Source organism: Dendropsophus ebraccatus, chromosome 15 (genome assembly GCF_027789765.1).
Source record: "Dendropsophus ebraccatus isolate aDenEbr1 chromosome 15, aDenEbr1.pat, whole genome shotgun sequence".
In the NCBI taxonomy this organism is placed as follows: Eukaryota; Metazoa; Chordata; class Amphibia; order Anura; family Hylidae; genus Dendropsophus; species Dendropsophus ebraccatus.
This window is the reverse complement of record NC_091468.1, coordinates 61006346-61025398: the sequence shown is the minus strand read 5'-3', so window position 1 is coordinate 61025398 and position 19053 is coordinate 61006346. Positions and strand designations below refer to the sequence as shown.

The window sequence follows — 19053 nt, the reverse complement described above, 5'->3', positions numbered from 1 at the left end:
TCTCTCTCCTCCCCCTCCCCTCTCCATAGAACAGACAGGGCCGACTGATGTAAAAGAATCAAGAAAATCTTTTTGAACGCAGATAATGGCATATTTGCCTAATAAACCCAATTACAAAGTTTCTTAAAATCACCTGTACTATTGATTTCTGCAAAGTAAAAAAAAAAAAAAATACGACAGTGACACTTCAAAGAAAATCTGTCAGCTGTAACTCATGTTCCCAACTGCTGACACCGTTAAATAGTTGTCAAGGAGACACTCGGTATCTTCATATTTCTCCAAGTCCTGAAGGGCTGGCTTTAAAAGGGTATTCCACTCAACATAGTTGCTGCCAATGGTCAAAATAACAATTAATTCCATACTAGTTATTATCTATTAAGTCTCCTTCCCCCAGTTCTGAGCTGTTGCTTTCTGCTGAAAACACAAAAATCTGTTTGTGCAAGCTTTTCTCTATGTCTCCCGCTCCTCCGCCCTCCCTTCTGAGATGGCAAGTAAACAAGACGGATGTAAACAAGTCCCTGGCAGGCTTTATCTGCAACATTGTAGCTTCTTTGTAATGCTGGGATGATTAATCGGAGGTCAAGCTGCTGATGAACTCATTGTGATTAACCCTCCCAGCATTACAAAGAAGCTCCAAAGTTGCAGATAAAGCCAATCAGGGACTTGTTTTAGAAGGGAGGGGGAGGAGGGGGAGACAGAGAGAGAAGCTCAGACACAGATTTTTGTGTTTTTAGTAGAAAACAGCAGCTGAGAACTGGGGGAAGGAGGCTGACTAGATAATAACAAGTATGGAATGAATTGTTAGTCTCACCATGGGCAGCAACATATGAAAAGTTATGTTTGAGTTGAATACCCCTTTAAGGCATCCTTTAACACCCTCCAATATCTATCTCTGCTTAGGACTTAGGGATGAGAGGAGGATCAGGGATGGGAGGGGAAGAGAGGAGCATTTCAGCTAGAAGCAGATCAGGAGTTTGGGAACACCTACACATATCACAGAGCATGCTCACTACACTCTCTCCAATGGAAATAGGTAATCTTTTGACTAAGGATTCTTAGAGACACTTGACTGTATAAACAACCTACCATATTTAGCTCAGAGCAGAAGCTGAGGAAAGATCACGGTATCATGAATACAAATATACATAGGCAGAATATAATAATAGATGGGACCTTTAAGAACAAGTTGACCTGCCTGATGGGGGGTTTGCAGCTCGTATGCCGCACTGCATGAATCAATTCTCTGAATATTCTTGTTGGGATTGGTCCAAAAGAAATCATAAATGTGACAAACCATTGTGCTGAGTGTATACTTGTGGTTAGAAGCTGATAAAATGCTAAATAATTGTGATAGTAATAGGATTTCTGTTGTGTGTCTTTGTCAGCTATAGAAGCTGCACTAGGACTCTGGTGTTTGATAGTGGTTGAATGGCTCCTCTTCCAAGTAAGACACAGTGCTCTCTACTGCCACCTCTGTCCATGTCAGGAACTGTCCAGAGCAGGAGAGGTTTTCTATGAGGATTTGCTGCTACTCTGGACAGTTCCTGTCATGGACAGAGGTGGCAGTATAGAGCACTGTGTCAGACTAGAAAGAATACATGACTTTCTGCAGAGTATACAGTGGTGGCGCTGATCCCGGCTCGGCACTCGATTGCTTTCAGCTGCAGCAGCCGAAAGCAATCCAGTGCCTAGCTCATTGATCTATGCAGTATAACTGTACTGCATAGATCTCGATAAGAGATCAGTATACTTATACTAGAAGTCCCCCAGGGTTTTAGAGCTACTCATCTTACATCACTTATCTTGAATATGTCGAACCAAGATGAAAGGTGCAGATCTACAGGAAGGGGTGAGTGGGATAGCTATAGGGGTCGCAGGGAGTGCAGCTGCAACCTGGCCTTAAATCAGGGAAGCCCGGAGACCCCCTTCAGCTCTTTAAGGTTGACTGCTTATGCCTGACCTGTTAAACTTTAGTTTTAATACTCAGCTGTATATGGAGGTCTGTGCTGCAGCACTGACAGGGGCACAGGTCATAAAACAAGAGGCTGCACTGACAGGAGCAGAGGAGATAAGTACTGTGTGTTACTACTTCCTCTCAGTTTGGTATCTGCCTCTGTTCTTCATTAACAAAGAATAAATATAAATCATTTTAATATTTTTTTTATATAAAGGGTTTTTATATAAGAGGCTAAACATCAGAAGACACAGGAGACAGAGCAGGACCTGCACAGGGAAAAGGGTGAAGGACCTGATCACATGACCAACAGGTCCTCAACCTTACAGGGTGGAGAGCAGCATGACAGAGAGGAAGAAGACTGAGCTGTAAGTGTTGTGTGTCTGTGTGTGCCAGTTTCAGTCAGTCAGTAACATAGTAACATAGTAAATAAGGTTGAAAGAAGACAAGAGTCCATCAGGTTCAACCTAGGGAAATCCTACTGTGTTGATCCAGGGAAGGCAACTGTGTGCAACACAGTGACTGTGTCAGTCAGTGTCAGCAGGGCTGTGGAATTGGAGTCGTGGAGTCGGAGTTAGTTTTGGCTGGAGTCAAAGTTGGAGTCGGAAAAAATGTACGGACTCCAACTCCAGCTTTAAAAAAAAAATCTTTAAAAATTTAGAATTGAGTTTTGATATGAATTGTATAAGTTTTAACCATCAATATATTTTATGAGCAACATTCTAATATGACACTGGCCCTAATAGATATGGGTGGTCGGGGAATATATCAGTAATAGGACACTGGCCCTATTAGATAAGGGTGGTCGGGGAATATAGCAGTAATAGGACACTGGCCCTATTAGATAAGGGGGGGTCAGGGAAAAGTTGTTGGTCACTATTTGGCAGCTTGTTTCTGAGCTGGAAGAGACCATTGTGTGTGGGGGGGATATTGGGGCTGTCCTCCTCCTGGATGCTGGATGATTGTATATGAGCAGCAGTGTAATATGGAGATATTCTGTGTAATATAGAGAAGGAGGAGAAGCCATAAGTAGTGTAGCAGTAACCTCTGTCCTCAATGTGGTGTTTTCTTTCTGGGAGAAGATTTGTGTTTGTATGCTATGGCTGCAGCAGGCTGTGTGTGTGTATGTGAGTGTGTGCTATGGCTGCAGCAGGCTGTGTGTGTGCTATGGCAGCAGCAGGCTGTTTATGTGTATGCTATGGCTGCAACAGGCTGTGTGTGTGTGTGTGTGTGCTATGACCCCTCTGTATTACTATGTGTGACCCCTCTATATCAATATGTGTGACCCCCTCTATATTACTATGGCTGACCTCTATATCACAGGTATCTGGCATTGTTAGCAGTGTTTCTTTGTGTATGGTGAATATTTAGTTAGAAACATAGAAGATTGTCAGCAGGAAAAGAACACCTGCTCCATCTAGTCTAGTTGTGAGTAGTTCAGGACATGGAGGCTGGAGACTGGCTGCATCCACTGCACACACAGGAGAAGCTGCTTTATATATTTCCTTATTCCCTCAGAAGACGCCCCAGGATCATGTAGGACATTATGGAGAAGCTTCTCAACCAGTGTGATCAGTCAGCGCCTTTGTCAGTAATGTGTGTTTGTGTATGTTAGTGGCGTCTCAAGTGATTGTGCACAGTCTGTGGATGATGGGTGCATAGTGGATGGATGAGGGGCCCACTGAGGCTCTGTTATCCGAGGGCCCGCAAAAAACCTGGAGCTGGCCCTGATTATACATCTACAGGGGAAACACAGGTATACAAGACTATAGGGACCGCAAGGTACATAAGTCTACAGGGTCCGTACAGATACACAAGTCTAAAGGGGCCGTACAGATGCACAAGTCTACAGTGGCCACACAGGTACATAAATCCACAGGGGCCACACAGGTACATAACACTACAGGGGCCACACAGGTACATAAAACTACAGGGGCTGCACAGGTATACAAGTCTACAGGGGCCACATAGGTACACAAGTAAACAGGGGCCGCCAAAGCATTTGCATGCGGGCTGGTGAACTTTTTGTGGCGCACTGGTAAAGTGCAGGGAAGAGGTTTTCATGTTGGTGTTGTTCAGTCTCTCTGCCAAGTCAGTCGATATGGTGGTGTGGTAGCTGAGTGGGTCTAGGGTCACTTGGGCACTTGTCACAGTAGCCTGCAGTGGTGTAATTTAAATAATAATAATTTAACCCAAGTGTACAGGTATATGTGGATGCAGGTGCGTAAGGATAGGCCAGAGTTCAATGCTTTAGTAAAGTAGAACGTGGTGCAATACAGGAATAGTACTTGTGGTAGTAATACAGTCCATTGCAATACAACAGATACAATCTTGCAATTACTCAGGTGCTAGTAGTTGAGGTAGAGACCAGGTGCTTTTAGTAAGAATGTGCTTTGCAGTAGAGAGGAGAGGGGTTGCCAGAGGGGCCTTGTCCAAGGTAGAAGTGTACTCTACTGGGACAGTAGAGGTGTATAGAAGAAGAAATAGAGAATACCACTTAGGCCCCCTAGTTGCTTGCTATCCTTCCTGGGTGGGTAATAGAAGCTCCAGGCATTGTTATCTAGGTTGAGCAGACTCCTGGGCCTTCTTAGTTGTCCTGCGCTGCACAGTAGGGCTAAAAAAGTGGAAAGGGCGCCATAGACTGATAATAAAACTTCTCACCTGATGGTGTTGTGCTAAGAACACAACACCTGTATGTACTATCAGTGAAGAGAGAGGTAGTAGCCGTAGCAGCCAGGCTCCAAGGGTAGATGCCGAGATCCCAAGCCAGGAGATCAGGGAATAGTAGATGAAGTGTCGGATCCTCGGGGTAGGCGGGGACCACAGGAGCCAGAATGACGGCGCTTCACGGCTTCAGGTTTAATGAAGTAAAACGATGAATTTTAATGGTCTCATAAACAACGCGTTTCGAGGCATAAATTGCCCCTTTGTCAAGTAGGAGAGACACTTCATCTACCTGCGCTGCACAGTGGAATACATAGACATCTCCTAGTACCTTTGTTCCACTGGTCAGTTCCTTTTGCTTCTTAAGATAACTGCCCTTCACGGTTTAGAGAGGTTCACGGCGTGTGCAAGGTGTCCCTGTTAGGCTTCTTTTCCCTTGTAAAAAGCTCAGCACTGCATCTTGGTTCTAGTAATCATAGAAGAAACTGTTGCTTGCTAGCTATGTTCCTGTCAGACTAGCTGCGTCCTTTTCCAACTCCCTAGCTGAACAGCACTAACTCCTCCCACCAGGGACTAAGTTCTAACCTCAGGGATCTATCTAGCCCTGGCTTTTGTTGGTGGGCTGTGTGTGTGTGCAGAGAGAGAGAGAGAGAGAGAGAGATAGAGAGAGAGAGAGCAACACAGCAACTAGGCACTGCCTAGTTGTAGTTGTGAGTCAGTCTGGGTAATGCTGGGCATGTACCGTGCAAGTAGGCACACTCACGGTGATACTCAGCCTAGAAGAGGATTAATGAAGGTAGCGAAGAGCAATGACGAAAAAACGACCACTCACCGGTCAAGTTCTGTGTTTATTCAGATAACCCCAACATAGGTTCACTGGCAGACATACAGAGTGCGTCCCATTGAGGCTACGGACGTTTTGCTTTTACACACTTCCACTGGCCTCGTAGTACCAACAAGGTACTATGAGGCCAGTGGAAGCGTGTAAATGCGAAACAGCTGTACTTGATTGGTGTATGGCCGCCTTTTTGTTATTGCTCTACGCTACCTCTCGAGAGAGTTAACTTACTCAAGTGCAACAGAACTTAGGGGCCCGTACCAGGTCACTACACTTTAGCTATTTGTAGTACTATCTAAACTTACTCTGTATTTGGCTCTGTTACTTGAGATGACATTTGCTTCAGTTCGTTGTAGATTTTTTTGTCCCTTTTGGACTTTCTATTATCTTCTAACATGGATGAACAAGTTTACTCATTTCAGAGGGAAAGAGGTGAGGATTATTGGCTGCACTGGATGTTCTTCTTCATAGTAATCTAATACACTCGGCCCCATCCTAATGCCAAATCCATTTTTCATGATTTAACCGGCTATGGATTTTCTCATTAACACAATTTTACTTTTAATTTGATGCAGACAGATTCCTTTTATAATGTGCCTTTTAGCAGCCGTGAATCAAAGCTTCTTCTCTAGCGAGTGCATGAATAATACAATGTCTGGGCCGCCGCACTTGGTGTCAGAATTGGCACTTCTAGGACTTTGAGTCAAATCATGTTCACAACTGTGGCCATCAATAATTACTTACAAGTCTATGGAGGTCACTGGAGATGAGCAGAGACCGTGCACCAATAAATACATAGGATTTGTCTGATTTGGGTTTCGGCTCATGTTCTAATTCGTTTCCCAGAAAGAGAATGCCCATAGACATTTGGGATGAGTAGCTCGATACATCATACATACAGATATGTTCTTTCATAGCTTTCTTCTTGGCTCGACATATCCTAGGATGAAGGCTGTAAGCTGACCACCACTTGAAAACACGGTTTTGCAAATACTCTCAGGAGTTTTTATGTTATGTCTCTATATGGAACCACCAGAGGTGGAAATATAAGGTTCACCTGCTTGAGTAGTTTTCTTGCAAGGTGTAATAATAGATTTGATTTAGATTATGAGGAACTGGAGTCCTTTACAACTTTTGGTAAAAGTGGTCGTGTCTGTAATAAGTAGCCCTTATTGTAATTAGTGTTAAGTGAGCATTAAAATGCTCGAGTGCTTGAGTGCTCGACTTGAACCCCATTAAAGTCAATGGGAGACTTGAGTATTTAACCAGGTGCCCCCTGCTCAGCAGAGGGTAGGGTTTCTAGTTCACCTAAAAACCTTAGGTATCGTAGCCAAGCATCAGGTGACCCTTATAGATCTCGGTCACCTGATGTGGCCAGCCAATCACCACTAATCCAGTAGCCAACATGGCTACAGCATAACAGAATGTGTGTTAGGGCCACGGCGGCGTCCCGTGCTCCGGACCGCCGCCGCACCCTCTCTCCCGCATCTGCAGCAGCCGGTGTCCGTAGGCAGGGACCCGGCGCTGCTGTTGCTTCGGCCCCGGGGGGTGCCTCACCTCACCGCGCTCCTGTCCGTCCAGCACGCGCGTCCCCGCGCCGGCTGTCTCAGATTTAAAGGGGCAGTGCGCTCCTAATTGGCCTGTATGTCAATCACTCCCCTATAAGTTCCAGCCCTGCCCCCTTCCAGGTGTTGGAGCCTCTACATGCTTCCCATAGCATTTGGCCCAGCTCCCTGTTGTTCCTGATTCCTGTCCGCTACCTGGTCCCTAGTCCTTGTTCCTGATTCCTGTCCGCTACCTGGTTCCTAGTCCTCGTTCCTGGTTCCTGCTCCTCTGTTACACTATTGCTCCTGTGTTTAGCCTGTCACCTGCGGTTACGCCTACAGACCTCTGCCAGCACCATCTGCTGCCTACTGCTCCTGCCACGCCTCGCCTGCCGTCACTAGCAACCAAGCCAGGGGTAGCGACCTGGGGGTCGCCTGCCGCAGCAAGTCCATCCCGCCTTGCAGCGGGCTCTGGTGAAAACCAGCGGCCCCTTAGACTCCGCTCCCTGGTGAGGTTAGTGCCATCACTAGTGACGGTCCAGTGGATCCACTACTCCAGGCGTTACAATGTGCCAGGCCATCCCCATGTGTTTATTGGCTTATTAAAGCTGCCAAAAATACAAGGAGGAGACTTGCACTTTGACCTGAGCACCACTAGGTGCTCTGTCAAGCGGTGCCCAGCAGCCCGATGCTCGTTCGAACACTATGCTCAAAAGAGCATGCTCGCTCAACACTAGTTGCAACCCATGGTCACATGTTTTGCCGAGAAAAAAATTAAAAGGGAAATCATACAGACCTTTACCAGAAACAGCCAAGGTCAAAGCTAAAGGGTAACATTAGGCACAGGTTTAGTGGCGCTACCAAGGTCAGAGGTTAGCTACAGGGGCAACACCAAAAGAACTTCAGGAAATATAGGCAATCAGAGAAGCTGCTTCTTAAATATTCTGCTGTCTGGAAGTGCGGAACGCTGGCATTGAGCCTGATTTGAGAGAGGTCCCCTCTCTGTAATAGGCTGACCAGCCCCGCTGACAACAGGGATAGTGACCCCTGTAAATGATTGGCACAGGAAGAGAGGATGGGTTTGATGGGGGGTCATAGAGAGGAAGCCACATTACAAGACCTGAACTGAAAAAAAAATGGCACCACAGGATTGGGTAGTGGGACGACCACTGGAGTAAGACGTTTGTTCATGGATTTTAATCTGTTCCAATTTTAGAAGACTATGGTCTACATGGTGCTGGAGAAAGATCTGTGATCACAAAAAAACTCTAGTCTAAGTTCATACACAGTAAAATAATACCAAAATACGTCCATAATTTAGAGTGGAAAAACAAACAAACCAAAAAATATGTGAACAGGTCAAAATAATTGGCATTTGTTTTTGCAAAAGCAGGTGGTAAATAATCAGTGTTGGACTGGCCCACCAGAGGACCGGAGAATCCTCCGGAGGGCCCCCAGGATCATTTCCTCTGGTGGGCCCCATATACTAAAGTCCAACACTAAATAATGAGCAGATTTATTATTGTGACAGTCATTTCATTCTATACATTGTTCTATACATTGTGTGCACTGACGGTCAATTTCCTATTGACTTTAGTGGAGGGCATTATTATATTGTATAATCTGGTCGTATGTTTACCCCAAAATTAAGGACGTATTTTGGTATTATTTTACTATGTGTGAGCATAGCCGTTGTGTAATAGATCTCATTCTTGACTGTCTAGTCAAAGTTTAGGTCAGCCATTTTGGTGCATTTTGGGGGCAATTCAGCATATTGGTCTGGTCTTTTTCTCCAAAGCCCCATTGTTTTCAGAGAGAGATATAAAGCTAATAGGAAAAAGGATAAAAATCCCAACAGTCTCTAATTTTTTTTTACAAATATTGGTACGATACAATGCTCAAACATACCGTCATATGATGATTAGATATCTGTGGTAAGGACGGTGGTGGAGACCCGGGCACTGGTATGGTTTATGTCTATGTGGGTTCCGTCACATTAGTTGGTGCCATTTCGCAGATATATATTCTTTATAGGATATGTTATAGAGTTTTTACTAATGACAGAATCGTCCTTTCAGGTCATCCAAAAATATTTGAAAGCAAAAAACTAAATCTCAACTCTATTCCATTCTCAGCACCTAAGTAATAGGATTCGGACTGGTAAATACACGGCCCTTAAACACAAGCTGTACAGAAGTTAATAGCGGCATTGCAGCAACCATAAATCTGTTCGCAAACCATCATGAAACATACGGAGAGCAAATAGTTATCACTCACGGCCGACACTTATGATCCTACCACACATTCCCTCCACCAGTGACCTGCATACCAACAGGGTCTAGGACAGCAAATACATCTTGGAAGACTTTTATCTTCTTCTTTACTTATACCGATCCAATCCAGAACTGAACTTTGAGGTTTTCGTATTATCTCCTTTAAATATCTATTAAAAAGATAAGAAAAAAATATTCAAAAAATCGCTTTGAAATAAATCCTGTCCCACGAGATTCTACTGAAGTAAAATGAACGGTATAATTGGGGAAATTTGGTTTTCAGAAGAAAATGTTAACGATTTGGTTAATATAGAGGGAAAAATAAAGACAAGGGTTGACTGGGTAAATGCCTTATAAATTGGGGCATCAGTGGATAGCAATGCCTTATCTGATCTGAAGTCTAATTTAGGGGTCTGGTTGGGAGTCTAACTGACTGGAAGGGTCTGATTTGAGGGACCTATGGTAAGAGAACCATGCCCCGGTTTTACCTCTGACCCCAAAGCTAACTATGGCTTCGTAGTGCCACATAGCACTGGGGTCAAGGGTGTAACTGAAAAGTGCTCTTCTCCCAGATTCCAAACAAAGCCCCTACATCAGACCCCAGACCAGACAAAAAGACAGGCATTCGCACTCCTCTCTGTACTGTTGGCGTCTCCAGTCTTCAGGCCCTTCACACAGGTCCTGGTGCCTGCCAATGTCTATACAATAACTTGAGATTTTTTTTCTCCTAGTCCTGGTTGCTTTTTTTTTGGTGTTGGCTAAAAACGTCTTGTCTCACAGTTTTGTAAATTCACTGGTGGCTGAGCTCATTGGAAACAGAAAAGCACATTTTGTCCTACCAGTACTTAAGTTCCCAACAGCGGAGTGTAGGTCTATACTGTAGATTCATGACTTGGAAGCTACTCTGCACGAGGCCTGACCATAAGACAATTTCGGTCATAGTGTGAAGCTCTGGAGCCCTAGTTCAACTTAACCCACAAGCTGAACGTCTCTTTTCTCCTTTACCTTCTCTCAGCTTCTCAAAGCTTGTGTATTTCCCCCTTGACTGACTTCTTTAAACAAGCTTCTTGCCCCATGTAGTCCTGGACTACTCTCCTCTCACATGAAGGGGCTGAACTGAACTCCTTCCAGCAGTAAGGCTGAACTGTAACTTAACTCTCTCTTCCCTTTCTAAATAGAGAGGACTAAATTAAAACTCCTCCTCCCCTTCTGGAATATTCCTAACTGCATTTAGGTTAACCCTTGCATAGCTCTCAGCTTTGCCTGGTACACTCATTTACAGTTCCAGTTGCAATATAGAATGAAACACTATAAAAACAGTGTATTCATATAAAATGAGGCACATGTAGCATATGGCACATAACATACGACACCCACCCACAGACCCCATAGGGAATCCAACGTGGGACACTGCGCCAGCAACAAAAATATGCAACTTATCAGAAACATATGCATACAGTATTTGGAAATCTCTGGATTATAGATTAACACCCCCCCCCACAACTCCAGATACAGTTTTTCTTAAATTTCTTCAATTTCAGAAATGTCTATGAGACCAACGAAGAGGAAATGTTTGTAAACCGTGATGTGATTTGTGGCAGTAATTTTCTGGTCGCTCTGATGTTCATGGCGGAGCTGGAGTTCTGCTAATATATCATGTAGCAGTTACCACAATTGCTAAAATGACATTATTAAAGCACAATTTCAGCAAAACTCTGGGCCAGGCGAAAATAAGAAATAGATTTTGTTCAGTCCCATTACCAGAACAAAATGAGAGAACCCGGGAGGAACATGCAGGATGTCTCTGATGTCTGTGCGAATGTGGGGGAGAAAGAAATACTACAAAATGCTGTCTATTATGTATAGAGATCAGGAAAGAAGGGGACCCTGTCCAAAGGGCTTACACTGTTGAGGAGAGAGGACCCTGCCCAACGGGCTTACACTCTACAGGAAAGAGGTCTCTGCCCAAAGGGCTTACACTCTACAGGAGAGGGGACCCTGCCCAAAGGGCTTACACTGTACAGGGGAGAGGACCCTGCCCAAAGGGCTTATACTCTACAGGAGAGCGGACTCTGCCCAAAGGGCTTACATTCTACAGGAGAGAGGTCTCTGCCCAAAGGGCTTACACTCTACAGGAGAGAGGTCTCTGCCCAACGGGCCTACACTCTACAGGAGAGAGGTCTCTGCCCAAAGGGCTTACACTCTACAGGAGAGATGACCCTGCCCAAAGGGCTTACACTCTACAGGAGAGAGGTCTCTGCCCAAAGGGCTTACACTCTACAGGAGAGGGGACCCTGCCAAAAGGGCTTACACTCTACAGGAGAGATGACCCTGCCAAAAGGGCTTACACTCTACAGGAGAGAGGTCTCTGCCCAAAGGGCTTACACGCTACAGGAGAGGGGACCCTGCCTAAAGGGCTTACACTGTTCAGGAGAGAGGACCCTGCCCAAAGGGCTTATACTCTACAAGAGAGAGGACCCTGCCCAAAGGGCTTACACTCTACAGGAGAGAGGTCTCTGCCCAAAGGGCTTACACTGTACAGGGGAGAGGACCCTGCCCATAAGAGCTTACACTGTACAGGAGAGGGGACCCTGCCAAAAGGGCTTACACTCTACAGGAGAGAGGTTTCTGCCCAAAGGGCTTACACTGTACAGGGGAGAGGACCCTGCCCAAAGAACTTACACTCTACAGGAGAGGGGACCCTGCCAAAAGGGCTTATACTTTACAGGAGAGATGACCCTGTCCAAAGGGCTTACACTCTACAGGAGAGAGGTCTCTGCCCAAAGGGCTTACACTCTACAGGAGAGGGGACCCTGCCCAAAGGGCTTACACGCTACAGGAGAGGGGACCCTGCCTAAAGGGCTTACACTGTTCAGGAGAGAGGACCCTGCCCAAAGGGCTTATACTCTACAAGAGAGAGGACCCTGCCCAAAGGGCTTACACTCTACAGGAGAGAGGTCTCTGCCCAAAGGGCTTACACTCTACAGGAGAGAGGTCTCTGCCCAAAGGACTTACACTGTACAGGGGAGAGGACCCTGCCCAAAGAACTTACACTCTACAGGAGAGGGGACCCTGCCAAAAGGGCTTATACTTTACAGGAGAGAGGACCCTGCCCAAAGGGCTTATACTCTACAGGAGAGGGGACCCTGCCCAAGGGGCTTACACTCTATAGGGGAGAGAATCCTGCCCATAAGAGCTTACACTCTGCCCATAAGATCTTACACTCTACAGGGGAGAGGACCCTGCCCATAAGAGCTTGCACTCTGCAGGAGAGAATTTATGAAGCAGTTTGCGCTATTTTTGAGCATTTTACACCACTACACATTTCACAAAGGGCAGAAGCCCCCAAAAAGTTGCACAATTGATACATAACCCCACTGTAAAAAATGCATGAATTGAGGCATTATAGTGTGTTATAAAGGAGTGTTAAAAAGAAGGGATATAATGGTGCAGCACTGTGGAGAGTATTGTAGAGGGTATATAAGGGTGCACCATTGTGTAGAATTTTGTGGTGGAGGGGTATGATGGTGCAGTATTGTGGAGAGTATTGTACAGGGGGTATTATGGTGCAGCATTGTGGAGAGTATTGTACAGGGGGTATTATGGTGCAGCATTGTGGAGAGTATTTTACAGGGGGTATTATGGTGCAGCATTGTGGAGAGTATTTTACAGGGGGTATTATGGTGCAGCATTGTGGAGAGTATTTTACAGGGGGTTTTATGGTGCAGCATTGTGGAGATTATTGTAAAGGGGAATATGATGGTGCAGCATTGTGGAGAGTTTTTTGTGAGGAGGGGTATGATGGTGCAGCATTGTGGGGAGCTCTGTAGTGAGATATATTATAGTGTACTGTATGTTGAGCCCCTCAGTGCACCTAGGGTGTCTATTTTTCTATGGAGAGTTGCATGGTTCTGTGCTCAGCCCTATTCTTAAAAGAAACAGATCACTGATCTCAGGGAGACCAGCCAAAGATAACACTGCTGGCTGCTGGTTAAAACGCTCAATGCAGTTAAATCCTAGGTGCATTGCTCCCTGGGAAACATAAATATGAAAGAGGAGAGCCTGTGGAACTTCATTAAAGAGTCTTGAGATACAGGACTAGCCAGATATTCCTTCAGGAAGGACCCATCCAAGGGATGGCTCCTGTAGGGAAACCACCATATTAAGTGGCTCTATAATTAAATGTAATGACTAGGGAAAACCAAGGCCAGGTATCCATCTACAGACAGCTGTTTTGGGGTGTTGCCCCACAACAGTGTTGAGCAGGATTCTAGATAGGTGAGAGCAATGCCTAGTAGAACCACAAAAGAAACAGATCACTTATCTCAGGGAAAGCAGATCTCAGGGCTTGGCGGGGTCCTTCTTGGAGGGATATCTCTCTAGTCCTGTGTTTCAATACTCTTTATTGAGGCTCCACTGGCTCTTCTTTTGCATATTCATGTTTGCTAGGGAGCAATGCACCTAGGTTTTCACTACATTGAGCATTTTCACCAGCAGCCGGCAGTGTTATCTTTGGCTGGTCTCCCTGAGATCAGTGATCTGTTTCCTGTATGGCTCTACCAGGCATTGCTCTCACCTAGCCACAATCCTGCTCCACACTGATGAGGGACAACACTCTGAAACAGCTGTCTGTGGATGGATAGCTGGTCTTGATTTTTCCCTTGTCATTACATTGACTTAAAGGGTCACTTAATATAGTCATTTTGGGGGTTTCCCTACAGGAGCCATCCCTTGGCTGGGTCCTTCCCGGAGAAATATCTAGCTAGTCCTGTTTTTCGAGAGGCTCCACGAGCAACCCTATTGTAGTTTTTGTGGGTATACTAAACAGTGGGTGTCACATACATCTGCAATATATCCAGCGCCTCAGTGGTGATAATAAACCATCCCTTTTAGGCTCACAGTCCTTACCCCACCCCCAGTGAACATCCCTGTATGTCACAACCACCACTGGCCTCTCTATATTCACCCACGTATGACGTAAACGCCCGTGTTAGTCACATGGTTGCCGACAGGCCTTGGCAGTGGACATTGTTGTATCGCAGCTTTAATTTTACATGAAAAGAAACACAAAAACCTTGTCAGAACAGTGACATAAATATTGTATGCTACACGGTGGAAGTCTCATTACACATGTACTGTGTCCTGTCTGTGTCACATAAATATTACATCTATTATCTGACATCAAACGCTGGCTGCCATCTGCGCACCATTGATGTCTCCCCGAACGCTGCGCAACATTAGACTTAATATGCAAACAAGAAAAAAAGGATAAAAAAAAATGTAAAGCTTTGCATTTATGTATAAAGGCAATTAAAGATTTTCAATTTACTGATATCAATGGCCTAAATGGTCTACATTCCCTTTAAGGAAGCCCTGCCAGCACTGTAGCACTTTGTTCTAAAACTCCCTCATCCCCCAAAAAATATATTTCTTTCCACCACTAAGGAAAGCTCGCTGCATACAGATGTATTACTAGGTTGAGTAAATTCTTATGCAGTGAGCTCCCCCTAGTGGTGGCTGCAGGCAGATTAGATTTTATCATGCTGCTCCACTATTGTATGTGTTACAAAGAACAGGAATCTTGCTTTTATTTTGTTTTCACTTGTCCGTTATTGTCTTTGGGGCACTTGCTTTGCCTTGCAGTTGATCCACTGCTCTGGATCAGCTATCTTAATTGCAAACTCTGTCTAGATTAAAGTGGCATTCTTTCTGCTAATGTCTTATTTTAGTCAAGCTTTGTCTTAGTTACTCCAGAGGTTCTCATTTGTATTCTTGTTTGTATTTTGCAGTTGCTATGGTCAGTCTCAGTTACCTGTTTATTTAGCTGTTGTGATTTAGTTTGTGCTGATCCTTACTTTTGTCTTTGGGTCCTAGAGTATGCTTGATGTTTCTACTAAAGAAAGTTAGTTTCCATAGAGAATCTTGCAGACACAGTAAGGATTAACATTATCTGCTGATGGGGTCACTGTGTACATTACAATACTGATCCTCAGTTACATCCTGTATTTTACTCCAGAGCTGTACTCACTATTCTGCTGGTGGGGTCACTGTGTACATACATAACATTACTTATCCTGTAGTGATCCTGAGTTACATCCTGCATTATACTCCAGAGCTGCACTCACTATTCTGCTGGTGGGGTCACTGTGTACACACATTACATTACTTATCCTGTAGTGATCCTGAGTTACATCCTGTATTATACTCCAGAGCTGCACTCACTATTCTGCTGGTGGGGTCACTGTGTACACACATTACATTACTTATCCTGTAGTGATCCTGAGTTACATCCTGTATTATACTCCAGAGCTGCACTCACTATTCTGCCGGTGGGGTCACTGTGTACGTACATTACATTACTTATCCTGGACTGATCCTGTGTTACATCCAGTATTATACTCCAGAGCTGCACTCACTATTCTGCTGGTGGGATTACTGTGTACATACATTACATTACTTATCCTGTACTGATCCTGAGTTACATTCTGTGTTATACTCCAGAGCTGCACTCACTATTCTGCTGGTGGGGTCACTGTGTACATACACTACATTACTGATCCTGTACTGATCCTGAGTTACATCCTGTATTATACTCCAGAGCTGCACTCACTATTCTGCTGGTGAAGTCACTGTGTACATACATTACATTACTGATCCGATACCGATGCTAAGTTACATCCTGTATTATACTCCAGAGCTGCACTCACTATTCTACTAGTGGGGTCACTGTGTACATACATTACATTACCTATCCTGTACTGATCCTGAGTTACATTCTGTGTTATACTCCAGAGCCGCACTCACTATTCTGCTGGTGGGGTCACTGTGTACATACATTACTGATCCTGAGTTACATCCTGTATTATACTCCAGAGCTGCACTCACTATTCTGCTGGTGGGGTCACTATGTACATACATTACATTACTGATACTGAGTTACATCCTGTATTATACTCCAGAGCTGCACTCACTATTCCAGAGGTTTTAAAGCATGTTACATATGGGTTAGTGATGTAGCCCCTGTCATGCTGATTCCAATTACTAGCCTTAGAATTATGTATTTACAAAATGATTCAATTATTTTATGTAGATCAGTTCTATATATAAACCGCTATACATTATATAAGGTGAACATTTATCACCCAGTGCCCTTAAAGGGGTTATCCGGCACCTTTAACTAAAATAAAGGAGAGGCACCACTCTTGTCTCCAAATCAGGTGCAGTTTGCAGTTAAGCTCCATCTACTTCAATGGAGCCTGCACCCAAACTGGAGACAAGAGTGGTGCTGTCTCTGAAAGAAAGTGGCCATGTTTTTGTAGCGCCTGATAACCCCTTTAATTTCCATCATTCGAGACAATAGTAGTAGTATCATTGTATCAGTAAGAATAGGCATAGAACTCTGCAATGTCAGTTAATTGGTTTGTTCATAATTGTATCCTTGGGGGTAATTGTATAAATATTTGGCATTGATCAGTGTGTTCCTATTGATTGTATTATTATATGATTCATTCATTGTATTGTTCTATGACAAGGATAACGGCGATCAGTCCACAGTGTTCTATGTTCTTGCCATTGTACATTGTGTGTTGTCTTCTTTCCTATGACAATAGGATTTAATTTTTTTTTTTCCCCCAGATATTTCAGATATCTTTTTATTGTCTCCTTATACATTGTTCTCTATTGATATAAGCCATTTAAACACTTCACACATTATCATTATGCTCATGGTCACTCCTAGTATCCCATTCTTGTTCAATGTTCTCCATCATTTTCTGACTCAATTTTTATATGGACAGTTTTCTCTTCAAGGGGTACTCCAGCGAAAATCCTTTTCTTTTAAATCAACTGGTTTCATAAAATTAACTAGATTTGTAATTTACTTTTTATTTAAAAATCTTAAGTCTTGCAGGAAGTGGTGTATTCTTTTCATATAACAATAGAATTCTCGGCACTCACCCTTAAAGTGTGCTTGTAGTATTTATTGCATCTCAAAAATGAAACATAAAATGGTACAGGATGCGTTTCGGCAGTTGATAAAGGCGTGAGCCGAAACACGTCCTGTACTATTTATGTTTAATTTTTGAGATGCAATAAATACTACAAGCAAACTTGAATGGTGAGTGCCGAGAATTCTATTGTTATATTCTATGTGGGATTGTTCCCTTCTGTATGCACCAGCTTGAACAGAGTCCTAAACCTGATTGTGAATTGATATATTTTTTTCAGTCTGACACAGTGCTCTCTGCTGCCACCTCTGTCCATGTCAGGAACTGTCCAGAGCAGCAAAGGTTTTCTATGGAGAATTACTACTGCTCTGGACAGTTCCTGACATGGACAGAGGTGGCAGCAGAGAGCACTGTATCAAACTGAAAAGAATACACTACTTCCTGCAGGACATACAGCAGCTGATAAGTACCGTACAACTAAGATTTTTAATTAGAAATAAATTACAAATCTATATAACTTTCTAAATCCAGTTGATTTGAAAAAAAAAAAAAAAAAGATTTTTGCCAGGAGTATCCCTTAAGTTTAATCCATTGCCATAAACACACAACCCCCCGACCTTCTTACACTGCTTAAGAAGTCTCCTATGTCTCCAATATGGTCACTCCAGAAGCGAAAATATTGACACCATATCTAATTATATCTAATTAATTAAATTAATTACAAAGTAAATTTCTTAGTCCAAAAATCCCAACAATTCCAGCAGCGTAAAGCAACAAGTAATGAGCCTTAGGAAAGGGAATACACGACCCCCAATCACGGATTTGGCACAAACAGGATGGATGAAGCTTCCTGCACTTCCAGAGTTGATTATTCCAGGATATTAAGACTCTATGTTATGCAGCAGATGGGAGTTAAACCAGTAATAAGCAGCACAACATTTCAGAGAAAACAGGCTGTAAAAGCAGCCAGGGAATGAGCGCTATTTGGCACGGCTTGGTGGAGAGTTTTTTTTCCCCCTTAGCAGTTGTTCCTGTTTTCTTCTCACGCTGATGGGATGAACATTAATGGTTCTGATTTATTCTGAACATCTTTAAATCATTCACTCGCTCTTTTACTTACTGGGGAATTCATTCACTTCTGCAGATTGGCTCCTCGATTAAACGGCATCCAGCTTGTTCGCCAGACCAGTAGTTAATGTTTGATGGATAATGGATGACTCGTGAACATGTTACAGGGATCCAGGATATTCAGGATAGTTGGTCATTGTAGTGCTAAAAACCATCAGCACACCAATCATCTGTTCACCACACCCACGGCACCTGCAGTGCACAGCAAATGTTGTTGGAAGAAAAAGATTCTTTACATTTTGCTATGCTCATATTGAGTTACTGCAGTTCAGTTTATTCACTTCAATAGAAGCTAAGCTACATGTATGAATCCTTCTGCTTCCAGTTCAGTTCATGGTGTATTGTGGGTGCTTCAGCTGTGATAAACAACTGATGGCCTGGGGTGCTAGGTGTCAAAGCACCACTAATCAGACATTGAAAGCCTATTAAGGATAGACCCTTAAAAATATTCATAACTTATACAAATGTGTCCATCCTCACCTTTCTCTTAGATAAGTTATGAATAGTAATTATTTATGACAGCCTTAACCACGATATCCCCACATATAATCAAACCTCCCACTATGGATCACTACATTAGTTTTAGTATAAATATCTTTATAATGGTCAGCTTTTCTCTTGCCCTGAATCCCATAATCCTATTTTGTTTATTTATTTATTTTTTGTCCTTTTGAACTATCCAAAGGTTAAATCAATTGACCCAAAG

At 43.7% G+C, this 19053-nt stretch overlaps 1 protein-coding gene across 3 annotated transcripts in view; it reads left to right on the top strand.

Moving 5' to 3' along the window:
- Window positions 1-19053, top strand: part of LRFN2 (leucine rich repeat and fibronectin type III domain containing 2) — a 339026-nt gene that overhangs the window by 64413 nt on the left and 255560 nt on the right. The window contains exon 1 of one of the 3 annotated variants that reach the window (XM_069955071.1): window positions 2232-2322. The exons of the other annotated variants lie outside the window; for them this stretch is intronic. The gene's annotated coding sequence lies outside the window, so the exon portion shown is untranslated. Of the gene's footprint in view, window positions 1-2231; window positions 2323-19053 lie in introns of those variants that run through there. 3 annotated transcript variants of the gene reach the window in all.